The sequence below is a fragment of the Anomalospiza imberbis genome, chromosome 3, assembly GCF_031753505.1.
Source record: "Anomalospiza imberbis isolate Cuckoo-Finch-1a 21T00152 chromosome 3, ASM3175350v1, whole genome shotgun sequence".
Lineage (NCBI taxonomy): Eukaryota > Metazoa > Chordata > Aves > Passeriformes > Viduidae > Anomalospiza > Anomalospiza imberbis.
Window position 1 is genome coordinate 49,783,713 of NC_089683.1, and position 6,803 is coordinate 49,790,515.

At 39.4% G+C, this 6,803-nt stretch overlaps 1 long non-coding RNA gene across 1 annotated transcript; it reads right to left on the reverse strand.

The window, feature by feature from the left end:
* Positions 1 to 462: 462 nt before the first annotated feature.
* Positions 463 to 6,361, reverse strand: LOC137470725 (uncharacterized). Its single transcript, XR_010997221.1, has 2 exons — positions 5,502 to 6,361; positions 463 to 893 (listed from the first exon to the last, which is right to left on the reverse strand). It is a non-coding gene; the product is annotated as an uncharacterized lncRNA (long non-coding RNA).
* Between the last annotated feature and the right edge of the window lie 442 nt (positions 6,362 to 6,803).

A 6,803-nucleotide genomic window follows, 5' to 3' on the forward strand; every position in this document is an offset into this window, starting at 1 on the left:
TTAACCTTCTTTTCCATTTTTTCCTAATAGTAGTCTCTAATTAGTTATGGTGCTGCTTAGAATTATTTTTCCTTGCTGCACTTTGAGAGAAAATACCTACCTGTCCCCAAGAAATTCCTGATTTAGGGACAAAAGGCTGGAGTAAGAAGTACTGCTGGGGTGGGGTGCTGCTGCTGGGGTGACAATTGTCAGAGCCACATCTCATCAGAGACATAGCCAATGTTCTTCACCAGCGAAAGACAGATTCTTCTCATATCACCCTCAATTCTGCTATTTCTGATCACTGCTATGATGTCTCAGTTAAGGGAGCACACTGTACAGCCAGGACCAGGAGGCAGAGCTCACCCAGTCTCATACCTACAGTGTTTTGAGTAGAAATTGTCTCTACACCCTCCAAGAGCTTCAACAGAGCAACATAGATAATGGATGTATGTTTGGAAAAATGAACACTGAGAAGCCAAGTTGACAGAGAAAAATGCCGCAGCCTTTACTGTGTCTGTCAGACTGCTATACTTGTAAAAGTGATGACAAATCTTCCTGATGTTTGATGCCAAATTAATTTAAAAGGCATTGTGACTTAGTGTCAGCTCAAATCTCTGTTCCTGGCACCGGTGCCAAATTTGGCAGTAGATCACCATCACCATGATAGTGTGGCTTCTGAACTAAAGTGTCTCTTTTGTTGCCTGCAATGAGATTTCAATTGCACTCAGAAAAGAAACTGAGTTCAGCTCTAATGTATCCTCCTCAAGAAGGAGGGCTCTGAGTTAAATCAAAGGTACACTTATTTACTTATATTTTCCATTAAATTTTTAAGCAGTCTGTCCTGTGGGTACACCAGCTACAGAAACTCCAAGACTGTAACTCCTTAGAGTATGAGAAATCTGAACAGGCAGCTATGTATGATAAAACATTATAAAGGAGGAGTATGTAATGTCATATCCTCAGGAATATAGACAATAGCATAGAACAGAATATAAAACTGCCTGTAAAGAACTAATAATTTTCTCTTAATTAGGACTTCTTTTTAATTGCTATATGTATGATAACCTGCAAACTCTGCTAAGCAAGGTTGAAAATGCAGTAGAGTAATTGATCAGCATGTGAAATAAAATGGGACTTTGCAGTTGCACATAGTTTCATAGCTCCCAGCTGCATTTGGAAGTACTTAAAAAAAAAAAGTTAGTCTTGGGGTCTACCATCTGTGACGTCTACTTGCAAATTACCAAAAGAGGGAAAAGTGGATTTCAGTATCACTTGACTTGTTTTAATTTTTCTGTAATATCTTTGCTCACAGAAGTATACAATGAAATCTTATTCAAATTGAAAACTGTAAATATCTCCTCAGTTACCTAGTTGAATCATGCTGATTCTGCCTGGTTAATACCATCTTACTTCTTAATCATCCTGGTTGCCCAGGTCTATGTGTAACCAGGGAGGTTTTGCACAAACAGCAGAAAATTAATGAGAATTGTGAGTGTTTATTGTCAAGCATCCTCTTTTAGTTTATAACAAAGAGAGCAAGAAATGAGTTTATGTAATGGAGGAGGATTGTTGTAAAAAAGTCTGTGCATTTCCAGTGATTTATTGCCTGGTAGACCTGCAGACAGAGATTCCCAGAGGCTGAAATTCTGATTTTGCTCTACACAGAAAGGCTGGATGCCTCTTTACATTGCCTAATCTGCCAAATTATGCCTAATCAGGCATTAGCTTTTGATGTCAATTTACCCTTATGCAAAGCTTTATGACCTTCTTAATGTGTGACAAAGAGAAGGATCTTTGTTCATAACTGGACCTGATGTCCAGTTTTAGCTTATGCTAAAAAAAATCAACTTGCTCCACTCCTTCCATTTCTGCTTATTCTTACTTAGAGAAATAAAAAGCAAATCCCTTTTCTACAGAGAGACGCAAATCAGAGGATCTTTCTGGAAAGGATTCTCTGAAGCAGGCAGGTCCTTACCACAAGTCTGGAGAATTACCAGACAGCTGACTTCTCCCAGGAGTGCTTTAACTCCCTGACCCTCTTACCTTGTTGAGACTAATCCCTGTAGGGCACTTCAAGACTATATGGTATCCAAGATGCTGATTTTGTCAGTTTGCCATGACTTGGGATCTGATACGGTAGTAGAACAGGGGTTTTGTTACTACTTTAAGCATGTGCATCCAACTAAACCTCTTCTTCTGTTGCTGTGTTTTTTAGCTTTCTGAGATTGCTAAGGAAACTGTTTCTTTTTATCTGAAACGAAGCAGTGGCTTGATTGTTCAGACATGAGCAGCAAGGCTAGATGCCACAAATTGATTTTTTTTAAGATCCCTGTCTGTAATTTGAATTCCGTTAGCCAAGAAGCATGCTATTCATTTTTTGAAAACCAAATTATTTCTGGTTTTAAAGAAGTTCTCTTTTTGCCCCATTCCTTGTTGATTTATTTTTTGTAAATTTTAGAAACTGAAAAATGCTTTTGATGCAGGGGCTAGATGTACAGACTTTAAAGTAGCATTAATTTTTATGGAAGACTTCCTTACAGCATGGGGTAGATTGAAAATCTAGTTATGAATATGGATTGTTGCTAATAGTGTGTGTGTATGTATATAATATAGATGCATATAACAAAATTTATTTAGACTACAGTTTGCTTCAGAACACTGGAAATCCATATAGATATACCTTCTGATTACTTTTTTGTGTAGACCTGGTCTCATTACATTGTTTTGATTAATACAGAATCTGAAAGGACACTATTTCCATTAGCCTGTTTCCTAGAAATAAGGCTAAACCTGCCAAATGATATGAAAATGTGATGTCTCATATTATGTAACTATTATGCACAATTTCCTAGGAGTAGCTCTTACAGAATCTTTTCCCATAATAGCGCAAATACAACTGAAGCAATTCTCATTTTTAACCCTCCACTCAAAATGGTATAAATTGGGCAGTCATAAACAAGATCTGAATAGAGGTTTGTTGAGTATAAAAGCTGGGTTATTCATGCTCTAATTGCTCCTAGAACACGTTTGTCAGGGAGGTCTGTGGAGAGAGGTACTCAGGTGGTGATGCACTCCAACACTGTCAGTCCTAGAGCACCTGTGGATTTTACCATTATCAGGTGGATTTATTTTGGTTTCTTCTTAGAGAAGGATAAAAGTGATGGAATACAGCTCATCTGCATCAGAGAGGGTCAAGAAAACCCTTACACATGAGGCTGAAGACTTAGGACAATTCCTGCTGGCTGATGTCCTGGTCTCTGTTCTTTATGTTGAACTTTTTCCCGCAATAGGATCTGCTTTGAGCCATGGTGCATTAATCAGGATGAGTCACGCTGGCTCAAACCTGCACTCAGCTGTCACAAAGAAGTGGAATGATATTAAACCTCTCAGCTATCATCTGGTAATTGCTGATCTGCTTGAGGTTGCAGCAGTGTCCACATTGCTGCCAGTCTAGACCAAGCTCTCTAAAGCACTGAGAGCCTTTGTTCCACGCACTGGTTTCACCTTGCCCAACCACCTGGTTTTTGCTGTGGCTTGGGGTCAGCTATCACACATTTTGAGGTGTTCTCTCAACATCCTTCTTGATTTTTTAGTGGTTTTTGTACAAGTCCAAAGTCCGTCCATTTATGTTCATTATTCTAGGGACTATGAGCACTACTTGTGCTTTGGTGACATCTTCTGGATAAGGCTGCCACTGGAAAGACTAATTAATACATCTCAACTTCTAGCCTTCTCTGTGCTTGTTTCTGATCTCTTTTGGGAAAAAAAGCTCACAGGTGCCTGCTTCCAGTGATTAGCACTCTGTCTGAAATTTAGTAATGGGTTTGAGACTCCAAAGTGAAAGATGAAAATGCATCAGATTAAAAGCAAACAGAAACTGCCTACATGGTGTTTCATACCCAGGTGCAATAGGAACTTCTGTCTTGCACTTGGATAAAAGATTTCTTTAACTTGACCTAGAATATTCTAATTTTCCTCTTAGGACAGGTCTGTATTTGTCTTCCTGTTTGCTAGACTAATCAGAGATTCTTTTCTTGGCCAGAAAGAACAAAGACACATATAGTCAGGTTTCCTGCTTTTAGAAGCAGATGCCTAGAGGAGACGATAAGGTTTTTTATTTTACTGTATTTTACTGACAAGATTGACTCTTTGGGTGAGTATTTTTATTCCAATCCTTTAAATTTAAGTGTAATGAGGTAGACCAGTATTGTTTTTTGTCTGTGGATTGGACTTAACTTTTCCACTGCTCTCCTTGCCACCCTGGAAAGCTGCATATGACTACAGATATTAATTTATCCCTGCTTTTACCTACCTCATAATTCTCTTTGAGAGAGTGTGATAATACTGTCTCAGTGTACTAGATATCGTTGCTGGACTGTTTCAAAACACCACTAAGCTGTTTCAAAAGAGATCTAAGCACTAAGCTCAAAATTTTCTTGTATCATGCGTTATGGGAAAGCTTTCATTTTTATGAGGGCCAAATTGGAAAAACTTTGAAGTAATTTTCAAAAACCTCTGGCCCAAATATTGATCCTGTAATTTGTCAGTCCCTAAATATGTTTTGAAAACTTACTCACTCAAACTTTGATGTAACAGTGTTTCCCCTTTTACTGCCATTCTCCCAGCATCCCCACATGCCCACTGTGCACTCTTTCCCAGACAATCCATTTTGCACTGGGGGCCTTCTGGGGCAGTTGTGACTCCAAATCGTTTTGTTACCATCCACACAGCACTAGGAGAAGATGCACCCACCGAACAGCACTCTGCAAGGTTAAAATAGAATTCAGGCAAGAAAAACATCTCTGGTGTTGCTCACAAGCCAGCTGTGAGTAAGCTTAGATCTGAATCCACAGTTCATTAACCTGCTGTGCAGCACACGCTGCCCTTTTGTGGCAAAGGGAAGGTGGATCACGGCTGGGCACTTGGGTATTTAGCGCTGCGAGTGAGGCTGGGCACTGGTAATGAAACATGGAGCTTAGAACAAATCCACAATGACATCACCTGGGGGAAAGGTGTTCACACCAAAGCACCTCTAATCTTCGTCAGTGTGGGAGGGAAATGTAACAGTCTGCTGGCACAAGAAAGGCAATTAATTTTGATTTTTGTCAAAGGAGTTGCTGAAACCAAGTTACCAATACTGCCTGTCAGAAAAGCTTAGGGTGTGTAGTGGTTTCATAGGGCTTTAAAGGTAGGAGTTTTATCACATTTTTAAAGATTTATCATTGGTTTTGTTTGCTGTTAAAGTAGAACATGTTTCCAGATAAGGTTCAGGGAGACAGTCACTAGGTCTTAATATTTTCCTCCCCCAACAATGATTCATTTACAATGCAAAGAAGCATGCTTCAGTCTAGATCATGCTGAGCAACTCTCTAAATAAGTCAAAACTGCATTTCCTTCCCACCGGTGCCACTGATGAGCACCACTGAAGTGGTGAGAGCTACCTGGATGAGACTGGACAAAGGTTGGTGTCAGGGCTTTAGTTGTTCAAGCCACAAGAACCTCTTCACATTTTATACTACCTGGAGAGCTGCTGAACAGCTGGAATGGTGTCACAAACTTTTCAGCCAGCTGCAGCACTGAAGAGAGAAATTACTGCCCTCCTCCAAGCAGTGGCTGTTACAGGTCTTGTACCGATGCCACAGATCTTTGGACACACGGTCCAACTTTTGTATCCTGGCCAGAATGAAATTTGGCAGGTCCCGCCACTCTCAGGGAGAGAAAGTATGACACCCAGAAGTTTAGAAGTCCTTCTGTTAGAAGTCTTCTACCTTGATAGGTTTCTGGTCGAAGAATTTAATGATTTTCTTTCAGGAAGATAGATGGCTGCTGTCCAGGTGGCTCAGCACCCCTTCCTTTCTGCTCGCTTTTCTGAAGCCTGATAGTGACATTTCAAATCTAATCATAATTTAAAATCCTGGTAGGAACCAATTTCATATCTAATCTAAATTGAGTGAAAGAAATAGGCTTACTCCACAGGTGAATTTGCCCTGATCTACTTTCTGCTTTTCAGAAGTCAAAAAAAGTCCCAGAAGTTTTGAAGCAGAATTTAAAGAATTACACTGTGCTTCTGATTTGAGATGTCATCAGTCAGAGATTGACAGCTGTCCTATTTTTCTTGGAACAGAGGTGGTGTTGGCTGGGAACTCTATGGCAACTTTTCACTGGTCTTGTTCTGTATTTCTTTAGCACGGTCAGAGTTCCACCCAGAAGCTCTCTGTTGCTGTGGCAGGTTTTTTCTGGAAGGTTGGAATTACTGATATCTGTTTGCTTCATCCCTGTCCTCACAAAAAGTGACTGTGAGCATTAGGTCAAGCAGACAACCTGCTTGTAGGATACATTGTGGTGCTTCCTAACACTTGAATAGCTTATTGAAACTCCAAGGCCCAAACTGATAAGAAGCACACTGTGTTAGGGCCCTTGTTCTCAGATTTTCGATTCATGTGGTTCAGTCCTCTATAAAATAAAGTGCAAAGAACTTGCATTGGAGAAACTCAAGAAATTTATAAATCCTGTCCTTAAAATAAGAAAAAGCCTATTAGATATAAGCATATGGATAACAAATACAGAATGATCAAAGATCAAATTGGAATGTGCTTTTTGTACAGGTACTCAAGCATCTTTATATTTTTTGCCAGGAATCTCTAAATCATGTCCCAAGTGGTTGGTTTGTTGGTTTGTTGTTTTTTTTTTTTTTTTAATTAGACATTTTTATGCCTACATAATTACTTATATATGTGCACATATACATGTGCACATATATAAGTAGTTACCTAAGTAACTTAGGTTACATATTTGTACATAATATATTACAATTGTAAATG